The sequence below is a fragment of the Cervus elaphus genome, chromosome 19 (assembly GCF_910594005.1).
Source record: "Cervus elaphus chromosome 19, mCerEla1.1, whole genome shotgun sequence".
In the NCBI taxonomy this organism is placed as follows: Eukaryota; Metazoa; Chordata; class Mammalia; order Artiodactyla; family Cervidae; genus Cervus; species Cervus elaphus.
Genome location: NC_057833.1, coordinates 90478539 through 90506328, shown reverse-complemented (window position 1 = coordinate 90506328; position 27790 = coordinate 90478539). Strand labels below are relative to the sequence as shown.

The 27790-nt window shown below is 38.2% G+C and overlaps 1 protein-coding gene and 1 non-coding gene across 3 annotated transcripts in view; one reads left to right on the top strand and one right to left on the bottom strand.

The window, feature by feature from the left end:
* The window catches only part of TFDP2 (transcription factor Dp-2), a 192385-nt gene that overhangs the window by 55268 nt on the left and 109327 nt on the right, over positions 1 to 27790 (top strand). The gene's annotated exons all lie outside the window — the stretch shown is intronic.
* LOC122676195 lies at positions 3120 to 3226 on the bottom strand. Its single transcript, XR_006335479.1, has one exon. It is a non-coding gene; the product is annotated as a U6 spliceosomal RNA (small nuclear RNA).

Genomic DNA, 27790 nt, shown 5'->3' with positions numbered 1-27790 from the left:
GGCTTCAAAATAATCCACTGGGGAAAAAAGAGCAAAGTGAGTGGATGGATATGAGTTGGTTAATTGTTTAAGCTGGCTGATAGCTATATGAGGTTTCATTATTCTTTTCTCTCTTCCTTTGCATATGTTTGAATTTTTTCCATTGTACATATGCAGTGGTGGAAACAAAGTGTCTGCTATTACAATGCAGATAGCTAGGAGAGAAACATCAGCTTTCTCAAAGGCTTTATGTCTAAGGTAGGCTTTATATGTCTAAGGTGGACAGAAGGCTAAAGAAATCTATTTCGGTATAAAAATGTCCAGCTTAATAGTTGTAATGGTCTCTAGAAGTATTCTAAGAATTTAGAAGTATTAGCAAACAGTGACAGAGAAGGCGAAGGCACCCCACTCCAGCACTCTTGCCTGGAAAACCCCATGGACGGAGGAGCCTGGTGGGCTGCAGTCCATGGGGTCGCGAAGAGTCGGACACGACTGAGTGACTTCACTTTCACTCTTCACTTTCATGCATTGGAGAAGGAAATGGCAACCCACTCCAGTGTTCTTGCCTGGAGAATCCCAGGGATGGGGGAGCCTGGTGGGCTGCCGTCTATGGGGTCGCACAGAGTCAGACACGACTGAAGTGACTTAGCAGCAGCAGCAAACAGTGAAAGAGGTACTTGAAGCCTTGAATGCTTCTCATTTTTTCCTCAGTTTTCTAAATTGTGGTAAGATACACAAAACATAAAATAAAAACACCTCAGCCATTTTTAAGTGTATGATTTGGTGGTATTTAAGTGCATTCATGTTATGCCACCATTATCACCATTCATATCTGTAATTATTCATCTTGCAAAACTCCAGTTCTGCACCCATTAAACAACCACTCCCTATTTCTTCCTCCTCTGAGCCTTTGGCAGGAACCACCCTCCTTCCTGTATCTATGATTTTCACTACTCTGCGTAGCTCGTATGAGAAGAGTTACACCATATTTGTGTTTTTGTGACTGGCATACTTTGCTTAGTGGCCTCAAGGGATTTCCTTCCTTTTTAAGGCTGAGTACTATTCTGCTGTAACTGTGTACCACATTTTGCTTCTCTGCTCACCTATCGATGGACCTGTTGGTTGCTTCTGTATTTTTTTTTTTTTTTTGTATTTTATCTGTTGTTAACGATGCTGCTATAAACATGAGGGTAGAAATATCTTTTTGAGACCCTGCATTTGGGTCTTTTGGATATATTCATAGAAGCAAAGTTACTGGGTCATATGTTAATTCTGTTATTTTTCATTTTTTTGAGGAATTGGCATTTCAGTTTTCATAGAAGCTATGCCATTTTACCTTTCCATCAACAGTGTACAAGGGTTCCAGTTTCTTCACATCCTTGCAAACATATATTTTTTATCAGAGGCAACCGTGTATGTAAAGTGATATCTCACTGTGGTTTTGATTTGCATTTCCCTAATGACTAGTGACATTGAGCATTTTTTCATGTGCTTATTTGCTATTCATGTATCTTTGTAGGAATCTCTATTCAAGAAGACACTTGCCCATTTTTTAACTGGATTATTTATGTTTTGTTGTTGAGTTCTAGGAATTTTTTTATACATTCTGGATATTAATTCCTTATGAGAGAAATGATTTGCAGATATTTTCTCCCATTCATTAGGTTATCTTTTTGCTTTCTTGATAGTATCCTTTGATGTCCAAAAGTTCTTTGATTTGATGAAGTCTAATTAATCTATTTTTTGTTGTTGTTGCCTCTGCTTTTTGTCATTTCTATTAAATGATTGCCAAATCAGTGTCACAAAGATTTTCCCCAGTGTTTTCTTCTATGAATTTTATAATTTTAGCTCTTAAGTTTAGGTCTTTGATCCATTTTGAGTTAATTTTTGTATATGATATAAACTCAAACTGATACCCAGTTTTCCCAGTAGCATTTGTTGAAAAGACTGTTGTTTGACCACTGAATGATCTTATTAACACCCTTGTCAAAAATCAACTGGCCATATATGTGAGGATTTATTTCTGGGCTTTTTATTCTATTACATTGGTCTATATGTCTGTCCATATGTCAGTACCATGATGTTATAATTACTGTAGTTTTGTAGTAAGTTCAAATTCGAAAAGTGTGAGTCCTCCTCCTCTGAGATTGTTTTGGCTATGTAGGAACTCTTGCAATTCCCCATGAATTTGAAGTTTACATTTTCCATTTCTGTGAAAAAGGCTTTTTTTTTTTAGGTTTTTTTTTTTAATAAAAATTGTATTGAATCTCTGGATCATTTTGGTTTTATTGACATCATAATAGTGTTGTATCTTCTTATTTATGAACATATTCAACTTATTTAAGTAATTACTTAAAAATTTTGTTTTAATTGGAGGATAATTGCTTTACAGTGTTATGTTGGTTTCTGACATACAACAGAATGAATCAGCCATAAGTATACGTATGTCCCCTCCCTCTTGAACCGCCCTCCAACCCTCCACCCTATCCCACCCCTCTAGGTTGTCACAGACCACCAAACTGAGCTCCCTGTATTATACAGAAACTTCCCACTAGCTAACTGTTTCACATATGGTAATGTAAATGTTTCATTGCTACTCTATCAATTCATCCCACTCTCTCCTTCCTCTGTTGTGTCCACAAGTCTGTTCTTTGTCTGTTTCTCTTTTCCTGCGAGTAAATAGGTCTATTGGTGTTATTTTTCTGGATTCCATATATATATATACGTTAATATACCATATTTGTTTTTCTCTTTGTGAGTTATTTCACTCTATATAATAAGCTCTAGTTTCATCTGCCTTGCTGGAACTGACTCAGATTTGTTCCTTCTAATAGCTGAGTAATATTCCACTGTTTGTGTGTGTGTACATACAACTCTACTTTTTTATCCATGTATCTGTCAGTGCGTATCTAGGTTGCTTCCATGACCTAATTATTTTAAACAGTGTTGCAATGAACATTGGAGTACATATGTCCTTTTGAATTACAATTTTCTCAGGGTATGTGCCTAGTGGATAATTTTATCATTTCTTTTTGAAGTATTGAAAATGCTCTGGAGATAGTGGTTGTAGTTGTACAGCCTTGTGTATATACTGGAAACCACTGAATTGTACACTTTATTTTCTTTTCTTTTTTTTTTTTTTTTATATGGAATGCTTCACGAATTTGCGTGTCATCCTTGCGCAGGGGCCATGCTAATCTTCTCTGTATCGTTCCAATTTTAGTATATGTGCTGCCGAAGCGAGCACTGAATTGTATACTTTAAAAGATGAATTTTAGTGTATGTGAATTATGCTGTGGTTAAAAACAAAAAACACTATCTTCAGCTTATCTCTACTTCTGGCTCTGATTTATTCTCCCCATCTTTATCAAACTTCTTGGAAGAAGCTGTATATACTTATAGTCCCATTCTCAGCTTTTACTCACTTTTCTGCCTGATGTCATCTGGCTTTTGACTCCATTAATTCTTTGAAACTGCCCTTGGTTTTGTCTTTTTTGTTGTTGTTATCAGTTTTTGACACAGTTAATGTGTCTCCTCTTTTTAAAAATAGCTATATATATATATATAATTGTTATTTATTTATTTGGCTGTGCTGGGTATTAGTTGTGGCATGTAGGACCTTTTTTAGTAGTGGTATGTGAGATCCTTAGTTGCACTATGTGGGACCTAGTTCACTGACCAGGGATTGAAACCAGGCCCACTATATTGGGAGCACAGAGTCTTAGCCACTGGGGAAGCCCCTAAAAAATAACCTTTTAATTTTACCACAGTTTTAGATTTACAGAGAGATTACAAAAACAGTGCATAGAGTTCTCATAAACCCATCACTCAGTTTCCCTACTGTTAATATCCTACATTAATCTAGTACAGATTTTGCAATTAATGAGCCAATATTGATACATTATAATGAATGGAAGTCCATACTTTATTCAGATTTCATTAGTTTGTAGCTTGTGCCTTTTCTGTTCCAGGAGAGCATTCAGGATACCATGTTACATTTCATGAACATGTATCCTTTACCTCTTTGGCTGTGACAGTGTCTTCGACTTTCCATGTGTTTGATAACTTGACAGTTTTGAGGTGTGCTGGTTAGAGATTTTGTAGAATGTTCCTCGGTAGGGAATTTTCTCACACTTAGATTGGGGTTATAGGTTTTTGAGAGAAAGACTGCAGAGATAAAAGTCCATTTTCATTACAACATAATCAAGGGCATCAACATGAGTTACCATTATTGGTGTGAACCTTGATCACTTACTTGGCTGACATAGTGTCTGTCGTGTTTCTCTGCTGTAAAGTCACTCTTCTCCTTCCCCCTTTCTGCATACCATAGTCTTTGAAAGAAGTCACTATGTGGAGTCACACTTGAGGAGTGGAGAGTTTGCTCCACTTCTTTGAGTTGTGAGAATCTACATAATTTATTTGGATTTCTTCCACCCTAGATTTGTCTTTTCTCCCTTATTCATTTGTTTGTTTGTTTATACCAATATGGACTTACAGGTATTTAGTTTATACTCCAGGAGAAGGAAATGGCAACCCACTCCAGTGTCCTTGCCTGGAGAATCCCAGGGATGGGGGAGCCTGGTGGGCTGCCATCTATGGGTCGCACAGAGTCAGACACGACTGAAGCGACTTAGCAGCAGCAGCCAGTTCATAGTCCAGTACTGTTGGATTGGCCAAAAGTTCGTTCAGGTTTCTCCATAACATCTTGCAGAAAAATCCAAATGAACTTTTTGGCCAACCCAATATTTTTGTTTGTTGGTTTTTTGCTCAAATTATTAAAATTATGGCCATTGGAAGTGTTCAGTTGTTCTTCTGTGTCCCTTTGACATATTTTCCTGCCCATTCCTCAGATCAACCATTTCCCCAGAGTCCTGACTCCTTTTAATAGAAAATGTTGTTAGAACATCAGGATCTTGGTGCTGAGTGAACGGTTGTTCCTGGGATGGTGTCTTTCTTTTTGAATCACTGCTTTTCTTTGTGTTTGTGATACCATACTTTTTAAGTCTCATAGGAAGCAGTACAGTGTAGCAGCTAAGAATAAGGGCCCTGGGGGTTGAGGGTGTAATCCTGGTTGCGTTTCTTATTTTTGTTTGTTGTTTTCAGTTGCTCAGTCATGTCTGACTCTTGAGGCTCCCTGGACTGTAGCCCGCCAGGCTCGTCTGTCCATGGGATTTCCCAGGCAGGAATACTGGAGTGGGTCGTCAGCTCTTTAACCAGGGCATCTTTTTGACCCAAGGATCGAACCCATGTCTTCTGCATTGGCAGGTAGATTCTTAACCACTGAGCTATCTGGGAAGCCCTTGCATTTCTTATGCCCAACAAAATGTAAACCTGAGCAAAATGATCTCTCTAACCCAAAATACCTGTAATGATGCAGGTCATGATGGTAAGTTGCTCATAGCACCTGTAAGGATTAGAGGAGGTAAGGTGCATGCATCACTTGGTTCAGTACCTAACACACAGTAAGCATTCATTATGTTCTTACCCCTTTTTCATCTTTCTTTTTGGCCATTCCCTTCAGTCTGCTCTCCTAGCTTTTCTGTTTGTCTTCTAAATGTTAGTGTTCCGTGGGGGTTTTGTCTTGGGTTTTTTGTTTTCTTTACCTTGTACGTTTTCCCTAGGCAATTTCATCTATTCTCATTGCTTTAGTTTTCATTTACTTTGTATATGGTTGACTCTCAAATCTGTATCTCTGGCCCAGACCTTTGTCTTGAGTTTTTGTATATTCAGCTGCTTGTTGGACACCTTCAGTTGAATAACTTATACACATCTCAGACTCTGTCTGTAATTAAAGTGATTATTTCACCTTCTCAAAACCCATTTTCCCCTTTTCTTTATTTTACTTGACAGTACAGCGTTCTACCTTTTGCCCAAATCAGAAGTTTCATCTTTGCCTCCTTTTTTTCCTCTCTCTCTATGACATCAGATCCCTTGCAAGACTTGTTGATTCTACCCAAGTATCTCAGTTCTTCCCACCCATTTTCTTTATTTTGTTGCTATTATCTTAGTTCAGACTTGTAAAGTCGCTCAGTTGTGTCTGACTCTTTGTGACTCCATGGACTGTAGCCTACCAGGCTCCTCTGTCCATGGGATTTTCCAGGCAAGAGTACTGGAGTGGGTTGCCATTTCCTTCTCCAGGGGATCTTCCCGACCCAGGGATCGAACCTGGGTCTCCAGCATTGCAGACAGACGCTTTACCCTCTGAGCCACCAGAGAAGCCATAAGCTATTTCCTAGACTACTGTAGCTATTTTATTTACTTCAAGATTCTATGTTTCTTTTCTGTTTCATTCATTGTATTATAGTTACTTATTTTTTCTCAAACACAAATCTGAACAAGTCTTCCCAAGTTAGATACATTTTTTGTTCCTTATTGCCCTCAAGATAATGCCCAGACTCCAGTTTAAAAGATCCTTCCCATTACAATTCTTGCTTTCCTCTTCAGCCTTATCTCAGACCTTTATGCCTCTTGTCACACTGAACTGCCTTCTGACCATCCCTGTCTCCCTGCTCTGCCATCCCTTCTCCTTTCCTCCCTTATCCCACCATCCCTGTCTCTTTGTCTTGCCGTATGCTCTTCTCTGTACCTATGATATTATTCCTCTCTGACACCATCCTACACTTCCCTCTTGGTAGATAACATGTTTCATCCGGCTCATTTCTTTTGTGTTTTTTTTCAGCATTTATTTATTTTTGACTGCACTGGGCCCTTGTTGCTGCAAGCGGGATTTTCTCTACTTGTGGCAAGTGGGGGCCACTCTTGGTTGTGGTGTGCAGGCTTCTCATTGCGGTGGCTTCTCTTGTTGCAACTCATGGGCTCTTAGAGCTCGTGGGCTCAGTAGCTGTGGCGCACAGGCTTAGTTGCTCTTTGGCATGTGGGAATCTTCCCAAACCAGGGATTGAACCTTTGTCCCCTGCATTGGCAGGTGGATTCTCAGCCACTGGACCACCAGGGACATCCCCATCTGGCTAATTTCTGTTCACTCCTAGCATCTAAATTTAGATCTTATTTCCACTTGGCCCTTAAACCTCTAATACTCTCTACTCACCCCTATTGCAGTATTTATCACACTGAACATTAATTACTGATTTATTTATTGGTCCCCACCTACTTCCATGAAGTCAGAGAGTTTTTATTAGTCATCATTGTTTCTCTAGGATAGATTTTTCAAAGTGGCTATCCCAAATTGGAACTTGGTTTATGTCTTTCCTTTGACCTGTAATCCCTCTGGCCCCTGGGCAAAATCCTATTTACTGTTTAAAGTCTATCTGATTGTGAATTCCTCTGTACCTTCTTGTCACTGTGCCTCCTTTGTGTTAACCTTTGGACCCTGCACATATTTTATTCTTGTCCTTATCACGTAATATTGTATTTCTTTATATGATTCTCCTTTTCTTTTAATAGACTGAGCTCTTTAAGCTCAGAGTTCATATTTTTGTCTTTAGAGTCTAGCTTAGCATCTAGTACAATTATACATACCCAGTAAATTTATAAAATTATTTTTTACTGAAATATAATTAATTTAAAATACTGTGTTAGTTTCTGGTATACATCCAAGTGATTCAGTTATAAATACATTATTTTTAATATGTTCTTTTTCCCTTATAGGTTCTTACAAGGTGTTGTATAGGTTATTATAAAATATTGAATATAGTTCTCCATGCTATACAGTAGGACCTTGTTGTTTATTTTGTATATAGTAGTTTCTATCTGCTAATCCCAGATCCTAGTTTATCCCTCCCCACCCTTCCTCTTTGTATACTCAGTAAATAATAAACTGCAGGAGCTTGTTTTGTAAGATTCCCAGACTTTTAATGCAAATATTAATTTATCTAACCTTCGAGCAGTGTTTTTTGAACTGCTGTTTTTTGAACACTGAAACCTTCAGTGTTTTTTGAAGCAAAGCATTAAGGTATTCAGTGAGGAAGGTTTCTGAGCTTTTTGTCTTGGGGCATCTATCTAAGAGTTGGAGGTCTGAAAGTTACTTCTTTGGCTAAGAACAAGCCTGAAGGTCATTGTATTCTGTCATAACCATGCAAATAACAGATGATTTAAAAGCAGCTGTGTTATTTTTTAAAATGAGAGAAAAAGATACTGTAACTCAGGGCTTCATTATCTATGATGTTTGAAAGCCCAGTGGCACCTTTGTGGAAGATCAGGGATTCCTCCCTTATCTGGGAGGCACATGGTGTTTCTTGGGCTATTGGAAGTGGTTCTAACAAGGGAAAGAGGCCATATTTGCACATAAGCTATATGCCGTCCTCCAGCAGCTGCCGGATCAGCAGCTGCTGTGGGCTGACTTGCAGATTGATGAGATCTGCCCCATATCCTCCTCTTGTTCCTTTATGTCCTTTGCAGAGCAGTGCCCCCTTGCCAGCTCCTTCTTTGCTTACACATCAAATTTAAAATATGCGTGTCTCTTACTGACAGCCAGTTCCATACCATCCAAGAGATGGTGGCTTCCATCTAAACGAAATGTCAACCTATTAAAAGGAACACAGCAGCTCAAAGGAGGGGATCAGTTCAGTTCAGTCGCTCAGTCATGTCCAACTCTTTGTGATCCATGGGGTCACATGCAGCACGCCAGGCTTCCCTGTCCATCACCAGTTCTTGGAGTTTACTCAAACTCACGTCCATTGAGTCGGTGATGCCATCCAACCGTCTCATCCTCTGTTGTCCCCTTCTCCTCCCACCTTTGATCTTTCCCAGCATCAGGGTCTTTTCTAGTGAGTCAGTTCTTCGCATCAGGTGGCCAAAGTATTGGAGGTTCAGCTTCAGCATCAGTCCTTCCAATGAATATTCAGGACTGATTTCCTTTAGGATGGACTGGTTGGATTTCCTTGCAGTCCAGGGACTCTCAAGAGTCTTCTCCAACACCACAGTTCAAAAGCATCGATTCTTTGGTGCTCAGTTTTCTTTATAGTCCATCTCTCGCATCCATACATGAGTACTGGAAAAACCATAACTTTGACTAGATGGACCTTTGTCAGCAAAGTAATGTCTCTGCTTTTTAATATGCTCTCTAGGTTCGTCGTAACTTTTCTTCCAAGGAGCAAGTATCTTTTAATTTCATGGCTGCAGTCACCATCTGCAGTGATTTTGGAGCACAAGAAAATAAAATCGGTCACCATTTCCATTGTTTCCACATCTATTTTCCATGAAATGATGGGATCAGATGCCATGACCTTAGTTTTCTGAGTGTTGAATTTTAAGCCAGCTTTTTCACTCTCCTCTTTCACTTTTATCAAGAGGCTCTTTAGTTCTTCTTCGCTTTCTGCCATAAGGGTGGTGTCATCTGCATATCTGAGGTTATTGATATTCAGTCTTGATTCCAGTTTGTGCTTCATCCAGTCCAGCATTTCTCATGATGTACTCTGCATATAAGTTAAATAAGCAGGGTGACAATATACAGCCTTGATGTGCTCTTTTCCCGATTTGGAACCAGTCTGTTGTTCCATGTCCAGTTCTAACTGTTGCTTCCTGACCTGCATACATATTTCTCAGGAGGCAGGTCAGGTGGTCTGGTATTCCCATCTCTTTCAGAATTTTCCACAGTTTGTTTTGATCCACACAGTCAAAGGCTTTGGTGTAGTCAATAAAGCAGAAGTAGATGTGTTTCTGGATCTCTCTTGCTTTTTCTATGATCCAGCAGATGTTGACAATTTGATCTCTGGTTCCTCTGGAAGTTCACGGTTCACATACTGTTGAAGCCTGGCTTGGAGGATTTGAGCATTACTGTGCTAGTGTGTGAGGTGAATGCACTTGTGCGGTAGTTTGAGCATTCTTTGGCATTTCCTTCTACCAAAATCCTTCTGCATGCTTTGGTCACAACTGAACTAATGGAGCCCAAAGAATCAAGTGCGGTAGTTCGAGCATTCTTTGGCATTGCCTTTCTTTGGGATTGGAATGAAAACTGACCTTTTCCAGTCCTGTGGCCACTGCTGAGTTTTCCAGATTTGCTGACATATTGAGTGCAGCACTTTCACAGCATCATCTTTTAGGATTTGGAATAGCTCAACTGGAATTCCATCACCTCCACTAGCTTTGTTTGTAGTGATGCTTCCTAAGGCCCACTTAACTTTGCACTCCAGGATGTCTGGCTCTAGGTGAGTGATCACATCATCGTGATCATCTGGGTCAGGAAGATCTTTTTTGTACAGTTCTTCTGTGTATTCTTGCCACCTCTTTTCAATATCTTCTGGTTCTGTTAGGTCCATGCCATTTCTGTCCTTTATTGAGCCCATCTTTGCATGAAATGTTCCCCTGGTATCTCTAGTTTTCTTGAAGAGATCTCTAGTCTATCACGGGATAATCAGAATCCTTCTATGGAGGCCAAACTAGTGGAAAAGGTAAGAGAAAGCAAGAAACGGGAATGGAGACTTGAGGGTATAGTCACCAGCACAGAGAAAGTTGTTTTGGAACTAAAAATATATTCAAAGTCCTTAAATCTAAGGAAGATTGAAAATAAAATATGGCAAAGATGTACTGTAAGCAGAACAATATCAATACCAAATAAATATACTAATAGCATCAAGCTGTTAAAGGAACAAAGAGAAATATGCATTGTGACAAAAGGAACAGGAATCCAATTTTCAGAAAATGAGCAAAATTTATGAATAAACTGTTCACAGAAAAATATCAAGGGCTCTTAACACATGAAAAGGCACTATACCTAATTCATAAACCATACATAATTTAAAATTACACTGAGTACCATTTTTCACTCTATAAGATTGGAGAGTGTCAGAAATTTGATAAAACACTGTTGTCAAGGGTGTAGGATCATTTGTTATCTTATACTGCTGGTGAGAGCATAACCTTTATGGGAAGCAGTTTCGTGCTATTTATTAATTTAACATTCACATTTCCTTTGAGCAACCCATCCCTTTTTAGGAATGTATTCTACTGATATGCTTATAAATTTAGGAAATAACACCTAATCTTTGCAATATTGTGTGTATAGCAGAATACTGGCAACAGTGTAAATCCTTCAGTAAGATCTAGTTAAATAAATTATGTTCAATACATATAAAGGAACATTACACAGATGTAAAATGGGGAGTGAGAAAGCTATATACGAATATACAATGTCTGCAGAGAAACATTAATGAAATGTACAGAACATGTGCTTTTTAAACATGTGTTTAAAAAGAAGCAATAGATAAACACGTATGATATAAAGGTAGACACAAATAATATATAAAGAGACTTGACATTCCTTTATAATCCCCAGTAATCAAAACAGTGTGGTATCAACAGAAATAAGAAAATCGGTCAATGGAATGGAACAGAGAGCCCAGAAAAAGACTTACACAAATATATTCAACTAAACTTTGACAAAGGTGCAAAGACAATTTAAGGGAGAAGTCTTTTCAACAAATGAGGTTGGAACAACTCAATATTCACATGAGGAAAAAAAAAAAGAATTCAGACACAGACCTTGCACCTATCACAAAGTTAACTCAAAATGGATCATAGACCTAAATGTACACCTTAAAACTCCTAGAATAAAAATAAAAGAAAATCTAACTGATCTTCAGTGTGGTAATGACTTTTTAGATACAACACAAAAAAGCGTGATCCATGAAAGAAGAAATTGGGCTTTAATGTTGGATTTCATTAAGATTAAAACTTCTCTGTGAAAGATATCGTTTCTCTCACTACCAGATAAAGAATGTCAAGTCCCTGTCTTTATATTATACGTGTTTTGGGTGGTTCTCCAAGCTTCAAGCTGGAGAACTGATGGTTCTCCAGTTCTCCAAGCTTTCTTCTTTAATATTGTGTTGACTGTTCTGGGTCTTTTGCCTTTCCATGTAAACTTTAGAATCAGTTTGAGATATCCACAAGGTAACTTACTGGGATTTTAATTGAGGTTGCATTGAGTCTGTACCTCAAGTTGGGAATAACTGACACCTTAATGATATTGATTCTTCTATTCATGAACATGGACTTCAGTTCAGTTCAGTCGCTCAGTCGTGTCTGACTCTTTACGACCCCATGAATCGAAGCACGCCAGGCCTTCCTGTCCATCACAAACTCCCGGAGTTTACTCAAACTCATGTCCATCGAGTCGGTGATGCCATCCAGCCATCTCATCCTCTGTTGGCCCCTTCTCCTCCTGCCCCCAATCCCTCCCAGCATCAGAGTCTTTTCCAGTGAGTCAACTCTTTGCATCAGGTGGCCAAAGTACTGGAGTTTCAGCTTCAGCATCAGTCCTTCCAATGAACACCCAGGACTGATCTCCTTTAGGATGGACTGGTTGGATCTCCTTGCAGTCCAAGGGACTCTCAAGAGTCTTCTCTTTAGGGAGAGACAGTACTTGACTTTGACAAAGTCAAAGGCTTGGCATAGTCAATAAAGAAGAAATAGATGTTTTTCTGGAACTCTCTTGCTTTTTCAGTGATCCAGCGGGTGTTTGCAATTTGATCTCTGGTTCCTCTGCCTTTTCTAAAACCAGCTTGAACATCTGAAAGTTCATGGTTCACGTATTGCTGAAGCCTGGCTTGGAGAATTTTGAGCATTACTTTACTAGCATGTGAGATGAGTGCAATTGTGCAGTAGAGTCCCTTAGTTAAGCAAAAATCCATGGTCTGAAAGGATAAGACACATGAGGCTTGAGGCTATCTCAGTACTAGACACATAGAAAATACTAAAAAGAAAAAAAAAAGTTTTCTAAATTCAGTGAAAAATCTCAGGCAGAAAAATCAGTCTCTTGCTTAAGAAATGGGGACTTCTTCTCTATACCCCCACAGCACAGGGGTAGCAACTTCACCTAGGAAGCAGTTAGAAATATGAATTCTCAGACCCCACCCCAGACCTACTGAATCAGAAGCTCTGGAGGCCATCTTTATAAGATGTCCTCCAGGTGATACTGCTGCTTGCTAAAATGAAATGATGACTGGACTCCAGCACTCCAAACCTCCAGGCGTTCTAAGAAAACATCATCATTTATAATCAGGGAATGGAAAAAAGATAAGTTTTTTGAAACTATTATTCTAATTGCTGTTTTGCTCATCTGGGAGGCTGAGGGCCTTCATGTTAGGTGTTTTCATCTTCTGTTCCACTTCCACTGTGTTTGTGATCTGTGTGTCTGCCGTGTCAGTCACGCTACTTGTCAGACTTCAATGGGTCCCAAACGGACTCACCGAAGGGGGTGTAAGGAATGTCACCAGAGAAATGGATGATGAGAGAGTTCCCAGCTTACTCTGAGATATGCAAAATATTGGATTTAATTAGTTTCACAAGCAGAAAATGAAAGAAGCAATTTGTATTACCAGTAAATCCTGGTAGCAATTTCCTTTTCCTTCAAAATATAGCTTGTAATTTATTCAGGCTGGTCTTTTTCAATAATTTAACTGGCAACTGGTGGATATTTTCTGCATATCTGATAAAATGATAAAGAAAGTTTCAAACATCAAAGGAACAATGAAGGAAATGAAGAAGAAGAGAATTAATATTTGATTGAGTACCCAATACATGCTAAGTATTATGCATAAAGCTTTACATGTTGGAGTCAAATGAGGAAATATAATCCCTCTGAGGTAGGCATTACGATCACCAAAGCACAAATGTGAAAATCAAAGAGTTGTAGTATGTTTTCTGTGTTATCAATTGTAGGCCTAGTAAATAGCAAAGCTGAAATTTGAAGCTGTGCTTCAGTGGTTCCAAAACCTGTGCCTTCTCAAATATACCAAACTTACTTAGCAACATGAAGCAAAATACAATGTGTTTCCATTAGGATGAATAAAAAAAAATCCTAAAGAAATACAGTGAGTAAATTTTTAGCAATTTTTATTAATAGCTTTCCTATTTAATGTTTCCTTAAAGACACATATAGCTTTAAAAAAGATTAGCTACCAATTTTATTTACTATGTAGTTTATAAAAATGAGGAGAAGCCAGGGTAAATGTCCGAAATGGCAATTTAACCTTTCCTAAATAACATTTGTGATTTCGATTGCTAGTTTTAACTTTAAAAACACTGTGTTGGCAACTAAGCTGCTGAACGGTTTTATAGCATCGTTTTTGATATTTTGCCTTGGATTTCGCAACTCATGCAAATTTTATGTTGGTCATAGGCAAGTTAAATTTAAATGGGGAAATTCAGAGAAAGAAAGCATTTAAGAGATTGATTTTAGAACTAAATTCCAAGTGTCAAGCAAAATTGTCTTCTTCCCTTAGTGCGGTAGGTTTGAAATTAACCAGTACCAATAATTGTTACCAGTAATAAGCAACAGGGCTTACTGTGGAGCAGTTTTCCTCTAGAAGACAATGGGCCATATGGGAATAGGAAATAAAAACAGGCACTTAGATCAACTCCATTTTCCAACAACTAAGCAAATAAGAAATCACAAAAAGAAAGACCTTTTAACATCAACAGTATTCTACTCTGCCGGCTGAGTTACAAGCTGATTCACTGAAGACGGAATTTGAAATACTTCAGAAACAAGACTGCAGATATTCTTTCCCCAAAAAAGAATGATGTCCGTTTATTATCCTTTCATAAGAAACAGCAACTGGGTATTTCAAAACGTAAAAAATAAGATCATCATGTCATGCTCTATAATAAAGCAACCTACATTAACTATCGGAATAGAGAATACAAATTTATATTTAAAATGGGGGGAAAAGTCATTTTATTGGGTCTCAGGTACAATATACTGTTATCAAAATTATTTATAAATCTGCAACATGCAATCAAAACACAGAACAAAGTTATGTAATTCTTCCTAACCACAATATTCATTGTGAAAGAAGCTTAACAGGAAGATAAAAAATGGAGCAAGCACAGCCTATTTTAAACATTTTACTTTTTCCTTTATTTTCTGTTTTAAATCAGGAACTCAAACTTTGTTTCTAAAAGATTCTTATTTTAGTAGTTAATTATGTAGTAGGATAAATTAAAGGGAAAGTGTTAGTCACTCAGCTGTGTACAATTCTTTGGGAACCCATGGACTGCAGCTCACCAGGCTTCTCTGTCCATGGGATTCTCCAGGCAAGAATACTGGAGAGGGTGCCATTTCCTTCTTCAAGGGATCTTCCCAACCCAGGGATCAAACCCTGGTCTCCTGCATGGCAGGCAGATTCTTCACTGTCTGAGTCACCTATACTAACCACAGTTCTTTAAATAAAACTTGTAGATAAACAGGAAAAATACAAAAGAGAAAAAGATCAGATGGCACTGGTCCTACGGGAAAAGCAAGCTGCTGAACTGAACAGGTCAATAAAACTACTTGTAGAATGGGTTAGTTGTCTATTGTCAGACCAGTAAGATATTTTTAAATATCCTGAAACCAGACTCAGATTCAAAAGGCAAAGCCAGAACCATTCACTGTGTTTATTAAAATATAATCTCTCACTAAGCCCCACACAGCAAAAGAAGCCAAAGTTACCCTAATGTGACCTCAGATTTAGAAGCCTGCCAAAGAATTTTTATGGAAATAGCAACCAAATGTTGCTTGTACCTACTGTGCAAAGTAATACAAAATAAAACAAAAGCTTACTAGATATGAGTACTTAAACTTGTGAAATTAAAAAAAAAATAGTGGCAGATGTTTGCCACTTTTCATTAACCATATAATTCCAAAATATACAAGCTACTCTACCTTTAACATTTTGAGCACTGAAATAATCTGTAACACCAGTCCCTGACCCTTTCACCTTTCCAGTTCCTTTTAAAGTTTTGCTCATCAAGAAAATGAAGTTCTCACGTTCCCTTAGTGGCAGACATGCATTCATATGGTCCCTACAAGGAGCCATTCCAACAACACTTTTGGGAAAACTCAGAATTCCTTCTGTTCTTACTGCCTTGCCCGCAAGTTTGCTTTCTTTTATTTCTGTTCCCAGGCTGTGAAAATCTTTTCAAAAAATGTCATAAAACTTGAATAACTGGTTCTCTATAAATGTATGTACTCTAACCTCAGCTGGTTCCCTGCTGCTACACAAGAACCAGCATCATCTCTAGATTATTAGGGATTAAAAATAGTACAAAACAGGCTCTAATATTCTCCAAATAGATAATTCATGAGCTTCCCTCAAAATTAGGTGGTGTATCTGTAGAGAATTCAAAGTTTTTGTGACAGTAAAAGTCAATGTAATTCACCAAATTCAAGGCTAAAAATATCCCACCATGTAGTCACTGCAATAGGTGCAGAAAAAGATGTTTCACAAAATCCAACAACCACCCATTATCAAAGCTCTCAGAAAACTTAGAAGGGAAATCTACTCAACCAGATGCAGGGCAGCTATAAAAACTCTACAGCTAACATCATGTTGTTGTTGTTTAGTCGTTGAGTCGGGTCTGACTCTTTTGTGACCCTGTAGACTATAGCTAGCCAGACTCCACTGCCCATGGGACTTCCCAGGTAAGGACACTGGTATGGGTTGCCATTTCCTTCTCCTGTGGACCTTCCCAAGCCAGCAGTGGAATTCACATCTTCTGTAGTGGCAGGTGGATTCTTCACCACTCAGCCACCTGGGAAGCCTGGCTAACATAATAAAAGACTAAAAAAAAAAAAAAAAAAAAGACTTCATAATTTCATCCTAAGAGCAGGAACAAGGCAAGACTTTCTGTTCTCACCATTTCTACTCAACACTGAACTAGAAGTCCTAATCAGTGACATTAACAAAGAAAAAGAAATAAAAATTGGAAAGGAAAAGTTAAACTAATTTTATTTACAGATCACATGATAGTATGTGTGGAAAATCCTAAAGAATCTGTAAGAGTTACTAAAAATAAGTTTCACGAGGCAGCAGGTTACAAAAAAGTATAAAAACCAACAATGTCTATATACTAGCAAAGAAAAACTGGAAATTGAAATTTAAAATACCATTTAAAAAACTGAAAGTAATGCATGACTATAGCAAGGTTAAAAGATACGAGGCTAGTGTATAAAAGTCAACTACTTTCTTATATACCAGCAATGAATAATTGGTGTTTAAAACTAAAAATACAAAGCCGTTTTACATTAGCACCAAAAAGGAAATACTTAAGGATATATCCAACTCTTATGTATAAGATCTGTATGTCGAAACTCAAAAACTATCAAATTGTGATGAAAGAAATCAGAGATCCAATTAATGGAAAGATAAGTCCAGGTTGCTAAAGCCTGGCTTGGAGAATTTTGAGCATTACCTTACTAGCGTGTGAGATAAGTGCAATTGTGTGGTAGTTTGAGCATTCTTTGGGATTGCCTTTCTTTGGGATTGGAATGAAAACTGACCTTTTCCAGTCCTGTGGCCACTGCTGAGTTTGTCAAATTTGCTGGCATATTGAGTGCAACACTTTCACAGCATCATCTTTCAGGATTTGAACTAGCTCAACTGGAATTCCATCACCTCCACTAGCTTTGTTTGTAGGGATGCTTACTAAGGCCCACCTGACTTCACATTCCAGGATGTCTGGCTCTAGGTGAGTGATCACACCATCATGATTATCTGGGTCATGAAGATCTTTTTTTTTTACTGTTCTTCTGTGTATTCTTGCCACCTCTTCTTAATATCATCTGCTTCTATTAGGTCCATACCATTTCTGTCCTTTATTGAGCCCATCTTTGCATGAAATATTCCCTTGGTATCTCTAATTTTCTTGAAGAGATCTCTAGTCTTTCCCATTCTGTTGTTTTCCTCTATTTCTTTGCACTGATCCCTGAGGAAGGCTTTCTTATCTCTCCTTGCTATTCTTTGGAACTCTGCATTCAAATGGGACTATCTTTCCTTTTCTCCTTTGCTTTTTGCTTCTCTTCTTTTCACAGCTATTTGTAAGGCCCCCTCAGACAACCATTTTGCCTTTTGCATTTCTTTTCCATGGGGGTGGTCTTGATCCCTGTCTCCTGTACAATGTCACGAACCTCCATCCATAGTTCATCAGGCTCTCTGTCTATCAGATCTAGTCCCTTAAATTTGTTCTCACTTCCACTGTATAGTCATAAGGGATATGATTTAGGTTAGTGGTTTCTCCTACTTTCTTCAATTTCAGTCTGAATTTGGCCATAAGAAGTTAATGATCTGAGCCACAGTCAGCTCCTGGTCTTGTTTTTGCTGACTGTATAGAGCTTCTCCATCTTTGGCTGCAAAGAATATAATCAGTCTGATTTCGATGTTGACCATCTGGTGATGTCCATGTGTAGAGTCTTCTCTTGTGTTGTTGGAAGAGGGTGTTTGCTATGACCAGTGCGTTCTCTTGGCAAAACTCTCTTAGCGTTTGCCCTGCTTCATTGCATACTCCAAGGCCAAATTTGCCTGTTACTCCAGGTATTTCTTGACTTCCTACTTTTGCATTCCAGTCCACTATAATGAAAAGGACATCTTTTTTGGGTGTTAGTTCTAAAAGGTCTTGTAGATCTTCATAGAACCATTCAGCTTCAACTTCTTCAGCGTTACTGGTTGGGGCATAGGCTTGAATTACTGTGATATTGAATGGTTTGCCTTGGAAATGAACAGAGATCATACTGTCGTTTTTGAGATTGCATCCAAGTACTGCATTTCAGACTCTTTTGTTGACCATGATGGCTACTTCATTTCTTCTAAGGGATTCCTGCCCACAGTAGTAGATATAATGGTCATCTGAGTTAAATTCGCCCATTCTAGTCCATTTTAGTTCGCTGAGTCCTAGAATGTCGACATTCACTCTTGCCATCTCCTGTTTGACTACTTCCAATTTGCCTTGATTCATGGACCTAACGTTCCAGGTTCCCATGCAATATTGCTCTTTACAGCACCAGACCTTGCTTCTATCACCAGTCACATCCACATCTGGGTATTGTTTTTGCTTTGACTCCATCCCTTCATTCTTTCTGGAACTTCATTCTTTCGTGAACTTCCAGATGTTCAAGCTGGTTTTAGAAAAGGCAGAGGAACCAGAAATCAAATTGCCAATATCCGCTGGATCATCAAAAAAGCAAGGGAGTTCCAGAAAAAAATCTACCTTTGCTTTATTGACTATGCCAAAGCCTTTGACTGTGTGGATCACAATAAACTGTGGAAAATTCTGAAAGAGATGGGAATACCAGACCACCCGACCTGCCTCTTGAGAAACCTATATGCAGGTCAGGAATCAACAGGTAGAACTGGCCATGGAACAACAGACTGGTTCCAAATAGGAAAAGGAGTACGTCAAGGCTGTATATTGGCACCCTGCTTATTTAACTTATGTGCAGAGTACATCATGAGAAACGCTGGGCTGGATGAAGCACAAGCTGGAATCAAGATTGCTGGGAGAAATATCAATAACCTCAGATATGCAGATGGCACCACCCTTATGGCAGAAAGTGAAGAGGAACTAAAAAGCCTTTGATGAAAGTGAAAGAGGAAAGTGAACAAGTTGGCTTAGAGCTCAACATTCAGAAAACTAAGAGCATGGCATCCAGTCCCATCACTTCATGGCAAATAGATGGAGAAACAGTGGAAACAGTGTCAGACTTTATTTTTTGGGGCTCCATAATTACTGCAGATGGTGATTGCAGCCATGAAATTAAAAGACGCTTACTCCTTGGAAGGAAAGTTATGACCAACCTAGACAGCATATTGAAAAGCAGAGACATTACTTTGCCAACAAAGGTCCGTCTAGTCAAGGCTATGGTTTTTCCAGTGGTCATGTATGGATGTGAGAGTTGGACTGTGAAGAAAGCTGAGTGCCGAAAAATTGATGCTTTTGAACTATGTTGTTGGAGAAGACTCTTGAGAGTCCCTTGGACTGCAAGGAGATCCAACCAGTCCATCCTAAAGGAGATCAGTCTTGGATGTTCATTGGAAGGACTGATGCTGAAGCTGAAACTCCAGTACTTTGGCCACCTGATGTGAAGAGTTGACTCATTGGAAAAGACCCTGATGTTTGGAGGGATTGAGGGCAGGAGGAGAAGGGGACGACAGAGGATGAGATGGCTGGATGGCATCACTGACTCAATGGACATGAGTTTGAGTAAACAGTGGGAATTTGTGATGGACAGGGAGGCCTGGCGTGCTTCGATTCATGGGGTCGTAAAGAGTCGGACACGACTGAACGACTGAACTGAACTGAAGGGGCTCTATAAGGAGCAGTTCTAAAAGAAAAGATTAGTGAAGAAAGGAGCGTAGGCTGTCCATTTTATTGCCCCCCACGCCATCCTGTTGCTTATTCAAACCTCTGTCCTCATGTTATAGCAATATTTTATCTTTTGCTAATTTTAATGCAAAAACATTGGCTCTTATAATTCTGTCTCTTAAGTATCTCTCCTACGTATCCAGCCTGGCATGCTGCAGTCCATGGGGTCATGAAGAGTAAGACAGGACTGAGCGACTCAACAAAGTATCTGTCCTAAGGATGTAAATTTTGACTAGCCATTAATATAGAGAAAGATAGAGATATTTATCATAGCATTATTTATAAATAACAAAAAGTAGCTCACACACATAAGTATATCATTACTAGGTGATCTTTAAAGTAAGTTATGTATGTTTGCATATGATAGCTAATTTTGTCATCAGATTTTGCCTATGAAGCAAAACATTTTCAGGATAGAAAATGCTTAATACACATAATTATTTTATGTAGGGATGTTTTGATATAATTTAACCTCTCACATTTAAGTAAAATTGCATGTATTATGTGTTCTTAACTATATGACTGAAGCTCCAATACTTGGCTTCCTGATGCAGAGCCGACTTACTGGAAAAGACCCTGATGCTGGGAAGGATTAAGGGCAAGAGGAGCAGGGAGTGGCCGTAGATGAGATGGTTAAATAACATCACAGACTCAGTGGACATGAGTTTGAGCAAACTCCGGGAGACAGTGAAGGTACAGGGAAGCCTGGTGCGATGTAGTCCATGGGGTCACAAAGAGTCGGACACTACTTAGTGACTGAACAACAACACACTATATGACATGTACAGAAAAATATGAGGAAATATATCCAATTATAAGATGGGCTAATGATTGATTGGTTCTATATATTCTTTTCTGCATTTAGTAATACATCCATAATAGGTATTTACTTTTCTAATGAAGATATTCATGTCATCTATTTACATATGTGTATATATATTTCAAGTTTTAGTTGAAATATATAGAGAGAAGTAGAAATACAGGTGTACAGCCCAGTGAAATTTTTTAACATTTATTGGCTGCCTTGGGTCTTGGCTGTGACATGAGGGATCTTTAACTGCTGTGCAGGGACTCTCTCGTTGTGGCCTGTGGGTTCAGAAGTGTACTGGCTCAGTTGTTGTCTTGTGCAGGCTTAGTTGCTCTGTGGCATGTGGAATCTTAGTTCCCAGACCAAGAATCGAACCCACGTTCCCTGCATTGCAATGTGGGTTTTTAACCCTGGACCTCCAGGGAAGTCCCAGCTCAGTGAAACTTCACAAACCAGCACTTGAAACTAGAAGCAAAATGCCAGCACCCCAGAAGCATGCTTGATGCTCCCTTTGAAGGCTAAGTGCTATCTTGACCTCTGACAGGATAGGCTATTTTTGTCTGTTTTGGTGCTTTACATATGAAATCATAAGACATTTATTCTTTCTGACTTTTCTTGCTCAGCCTGTTTGTGTGTTCATACTGAATGTTGTTGTCATTGAGCCTTTCTCATTGCTATGTAATATTTCATTAGGTAACCAAACTATTATTTACTTATTTATTCTAATGCAGTTGGGCATTTGGGGTAGTTTTCAGTTTGGGGTATTAGTATCGTCACAGACTTTCTAGTTCATGTCCTTTGCTGGTTTGCTGTGGGGCATATTCTTAGGATTGTAATTGTTTGGTTGATGTAGACAGACACTCAGCTTTAGTAGATACTTCTAGAATGACTTTTTCAAAGTGATAATACCAGTTTATACTTCCACCAGTGGTATATGAAGATTCCCTGTAGCTCATATCCTTGCCAATACTTGATATTTTTCATCTTTTTCCTTATACTTGGTCCAGTGGATGTGTAGTGATAATATGCTGTGGTTTCAATTTGCATTTCCCTGATGATTAATGAAGTGATGAATCTTTTCCTTATTTTTGGTTGTAAATTATGGTGAAACAATGTTGTAGTATGCAATTCTCTATCAGATACATTTTAGCTTTATTCCAGAGAACTGGTATACAACAAATATTTTAGTAGTATTTGTACATAAAAAGATATAGCCCAAATAACTCAATCAAAAAACGAGAAGACCTAAGTAGACATTTCTCCAAAGAAGACACAGATGGCCAACAGGCATGTGAAAAATGCTCAACATTGCATATTATTAGAGAAATGCAAATCAGAACCATAATGAAGTGTCACCTCATACTGGTTAGAATGGCTATCATCAAAAAGCCTACAAATAATAATGCTGGAGGTGGTGGGGAAAAAAGGGAACCCTTCTACATTGTTGGTATGAATATAAGTTTGTGTGGCCACTATCAAAAATAGGATGGAGTTTCCTTTAAAAACTAAAAATAGAGCTACCACATGATCCCGCGATCCTACTCCTGGGTGTACATCTGGAGAAAATGAAAACTCTATAGTTTGAAAAGATACATGCACCCCAGTGTTCCTAGAAGCACTGTTTACAATAGCCAAGACATGGGAACAACCCAAGTGCCCATCAACAGATAATTAGCTTAAGAAGATGTGGTGTGTGTATATATACATGTATATGTATGGGGAATTATACCCAATATTGTATAATAACATATAATGGAGTATTATCTTGAATGGGTGTGTGTATACATATACATATACGTATACACACACCCATTCAAAGACACACACAGTGAAATATTAGTCAGAAAAAAGAATGAAATATTGCTGTTTGCAGCAGCATGGATCTAGAGAATATTGTGCTTAGTGAAGTAAGTTAGACAAAGACAAAACTTAATGGTATCACTTATATGTAGAATCTGAAAAATAATACAAATGAGTTTATATACAAAACAGAAGCAGGCTCACAGACATAGAAAACAAACTTATGGTTACCAAAGATAGCGGGAGAAGGAGGGGGAATTAGGAGCATAGGATTAACAGACACAAAGTACTGTACATAAAATAGAGATGCAACAAGGATTTACTATATAGCACAAGGAATTATTGGAGTGGGAAATGACAACCCATTCCAGTATTCTTGCCTGGAAAATCCCAGGGACAGAGGAGCCTGGCAGGTTACAGTCCATGGGATCGCAAAGAGTCGGACACGACTGAGCACACATACACAAGGAATGATACCCAGTATCTTATAATAACATATAATGGAATATTATCTTTAAAAAAACTAAACTACAGGCTGTACACCTGAAACTAATGCAATACTGTAAATCAATTTCAATTTAAAAAAGGCGGGGGGTATAACCAGAGCCAAGGTCATGGATGTGAATCTTAAAAATGCTATACACTTCATACTTGAAGTGTTAAATATGGCTCAAGTATTAACGTGTCCTATAGTATGACATCTAATGAGATTTGGTTTGAGTCTGTCAAGGGTATTTTTGTATTTGAATTTGATTTTCCTTGTAACTTCTACAGTTTTCTCATATGAAACTTCTTCAGTAGAATGATTTTTTTGTCAAAAACAGATGAGTAAGTTGATAAGTTGGCGATTTAACCTGGAACATTGCTAGATTCAAAATAATATTTTTAAAGCACTACACTTTAGTATTACTTTTAGAGTTGTGATAACTTTGAAATGTTATCATCTTGATTTTGTTTTATCCACTAATACCTTTATTCCTAATTCTGCAGTTCATTCCCTTTTTCCTATTTGCTGAGTCTTTAGAACAAGGTGGAAAGCACAAAATAATCAAAAAATGTACAAAAAAATCCAGTTGATACATTGATATATATATATATAAAATGTGTAAATTATATACATATATATGTATAATCTTTTTAGCCTCCTTGGTACTTTAAAATTATATTGTAATGGCAGGCTTTTGAGACAAAATAGGGCTTGTATCCAGTGCAGTTCTAGGAAGTGACTCATAGGGACTTAATATCTATTTATTGAATGGATGAAACAAAGATAAAATTCCATTGTCAAGTTTTTTCTTTTCAGGTTTTGTTGGGCTTTCCAGTTGTCCTTTCCCCTCCAATTTTGGATCTTTAGTTTAAAAATGGTATTTGGGATGAGTAACAGAAAATTGTTATGAGTAGAATTTTTTAAAGTGGAACTTTCCAGAGAAGAGAGAGAGAAAGGTAAAATTGTGAAATCACAGAAGCTATTATGCATTTTAGTGATTTTTTTTTTTTTTGATAGTTCTAATTTTGGGAGAATCTATTCAAATTCCCATTAAAAGAAAAAATAATGTTATTGTAATGTTAATTAAGATGTATCAGTGAAATAAATTTTACAATGTATACTGACTGCTTTTGAACAAAGAGAATTAAGGAAAACTAATGCTTTAAGAGGAGGAAATAAAAGAAAGTCTAAATATGAGGAAAGAAAGCTGGAGGCTGAGAGATCAGCAGCAGTGAAACTGTGACCAGCATCTGTTATCCTAGAAGATAATGAAGAGTTTTGTGTTGAATGTTTTTTCTCTCCACTCTGTAATACTTTGGATCACAGAATTTCACAGTGTACTGTATTAGAAAAAAAACAGCTAATCCTCTCGAAATTGTTGATTATTTGCTGCCATTTTTTAAAGCTTTCCTTGGTTTTTGGTTCCAGATTGTTATTCCTCACAATGAACCACCCCACTTGTTGAGAAGCATTGGATATAGTCGTTGGAAAATCTTAACCATTTGTGTTAAGAGTGGCTCCAAGGAAAATGCATAAGGCTAAGGCCTGAAACGTCAGTGCTTTGTTTAATGTGTGTTTCAATTTTATATAATTGATCAAATCAAACATACAAAACTGCTACTTAATTCTGTATAAAAGTTTCTAAATAACTTGCTTTATTCTATAATATCAGATACTTGAATTCAAAGATATTCTAGGTTTGATTTGATTGCTGTATTCTGTCTTGGATTGGTATCCCAAGGTAATTTTTAATTGAATTGGATATTTTAAAAATAGACTTATTATACCTGAAACTAATATAATATTGTAAAACAACTGACTTCAATAAAATAAATTTTAAAAGCCTACTTAATATTAATTTGCATAGAAGTTTAGAAAACATGGGTTCAATGAGGTGTTATTTAGATGAGTGAATTGTACTAGCCTGAAGAGATAAACTCCCCTCCCCCCCACCCTGCCCAAACTTACTTGTTTTTAATTGAAGGAAAATTGCTTCATAATACTGCATTGGCCTCTGCCGTAGGTCAGCATGAGCCAGCCATAGGTATACATGTGTCCCTTTCCTCTTTGACCGCCCTTTGACTTCCCACTCCCTCCCACCCCACAGGTGGTTACAGAGCCCCAGTCTGAGTTCCCTGAGTCATATGGCAAATTCCCACTGGCTATTTATTTTACACTTGGTAGAGGTAAGGTTTTTAAGGCAAAGTCCTTATCTTACTTTCTTTGCAATTTAAATTTGGGATCTTGTTAAGATAATTGTGACTGTTTTGCCAACCATAAAGAGAGAGGTAACATCTGATGTATCTGGAACACAGACTTGAAAGGATTCCAACTTTAAAGGATTTCAACATTAAGTCACACTGAGCTCAGTTGAACTGGCCTGGGGAATAATGTGTCATAATAGCATCTGAACTCTGAGATGGTTTGGATAGAAAACCTTATTATAAAAGCTAAGGGGATTGAGTCTGGGGGCTGTGGTTAAAAAAAAACAAACAAACTTCTAACATCTCTCTGCAGCTGCGTTTAGTTCTACAGTTATACCCACTCCCTTGCAATTTATCCTGTATTTTTAGAAAAGGGAGGAAATATTTTTCTCTTCATATTAGATTCAATCACTTAAACTTAATCTATTGGAATAAAATCATTTATGAAAAAAATCATAAAATTCATAACACTCAAATTACTTCAGCAAAGTACTCTTTGAAATTCTTGATTAGTTGATTAACCACAGTTCACAACTTTTCAGTTGCATGTTATCTTTAAGTTTCAGAAATTCCTCTCTGGGTGGGGGAGTCAAAACAACTCACCCAGGAGCAAACTATTTTCTTGGTTGGCAGAGCAATGTCAGTTCTTAACATACATTGAAATCAAGCTGAGAACCAAGTTTGGAGTTTTCCTAGCTTTTACTCTTTGCTTGTTTCTGTTTTCACACAATTCCCTAAAGCAGTTAAGCTGATCTCAGGAAAATATTTTTTACTTTGTAATTTTTGAAAGATCTTTTAAAATTATTTTGTTTTAGAAAGGATAGGCTGTCATGAATAAGCTTTGTTATCCCATGGAGGCTGTGGAAATAGCCCCATGCAGATCTACTGGAGGCAGGCGGAACTGACTGGCTCAGCTATGGCCCCTCTGGACCCACCACCGCATTCTCGCTGAGGCCCCCCAGGCTAATTGTGACGCCCTCAGCCACGGATGAGCGCCACGGGGTACTAGTGTGGGCCCATCCTGACAGGGTACGGAACTCCTCTGGTGGTCACAGCATTTCCCTTGCTGCATAGCAAACTACCCTGAAGCCTTTGTTGTGTGTTAGTCACTCAGTTGTGTCTGACTCCGTGACCCCATGGACTGTAGCCTGCCAGGCGCCTCTGTCCATGGGATTTTCCCAGACAAGAAGACTGGAGTGGGTAGCAATTCCCTTCTCTAGGGGATCTTCCCAACTCAGGGATTGAACCTGGGTCTCCCATATTGCAGGCAGATTCTCTGCTGTCTGAGCCCACTTGGGGAAGCCTTACAGATAACAACAAACATTTATTATCCCACAGAATTTCTGAGGGCCAGGAGTGACTTAGCTGGGTAATTCTGCCTCAGGGTCTCTTGTAATCAAGCCCTAGGCCAGGGCTGTCCGCATCTGAGGGCTAGGTTGCAGCTGGAACATCTGCTTCCAGGATGACTCACTTAAGTGGCTCTTGGAAGGGCCCTCAGTTCCTCCCCGGCTGTTGTCAGGGGTTTCAGATCCTTGCTGCGCTGGTGTCTCCATGGCCCAGCAACTAATATACATTTTCAGGGTCCAGATTTGTTGGAGATAAGTAATAATTCAGTTTCCATCTTAGGTATCATTTCCTCTGACACCTTTTAAAACATGATCCCCACCTAGGATTGCCAGATAGAGCAAATAAAAATACAAGACAGTATTTGGGCCATACTTATTCTTAAAAGTGTGTTCATTGTTTATTTGAAATTCCGTTTAACTGGATGACTTGGAGTCCTACTTCTACCCCCTCTGGGTTTAATTTGTCATGTCTGTGCTCCTGTGGAACCCTGTACTGTCCTATTTCTGCATCTGCACTATACTTTAATTATCTGTTTAGTTTTCAGGATCTTTCCACTAGATGAAACTTCTCTTTGGGTAGGAGCTGTGTCTTGTTTATTTTATTCACTGATGCCTCCCAGTGCCGAGCACTGTGCTTAGCCTTCATCAGTTCTTATTAAATATGCGTAGACCATTCAAAGAAGGGAAAACACTTGGCCTTGTAATTCTGTGTGCTTTTTTCTTCTTCACTATCATCATCGTGATGAATATTAAGGAAATGCTAATTCAAAGAAATGACTACAGATTCAGGATTCAAAAACTTGATTTATCACTTTATATACAAACTTTCGTTTCCCCCTCTGATAGATGGAGGTAAAAAGTTTCCTGCCCGTCTTAGATCATCATATCTGCTTCTTGTCTACTTTAGAAGAAAAACAAAATTTCTTAAGCCTACTATGTTCTAGGAGTTGTGCTAGCTTCAGTAACTGAAAGCTGGGCTTTTATATAGTGGTAATATGCTTTAAGTAATGGTGAGGACATGGAATCAGAAGCTCTCAATTTGAATCTTTGCCAAATTAATGTCCCATACTAAAGGACAAATTAGGGA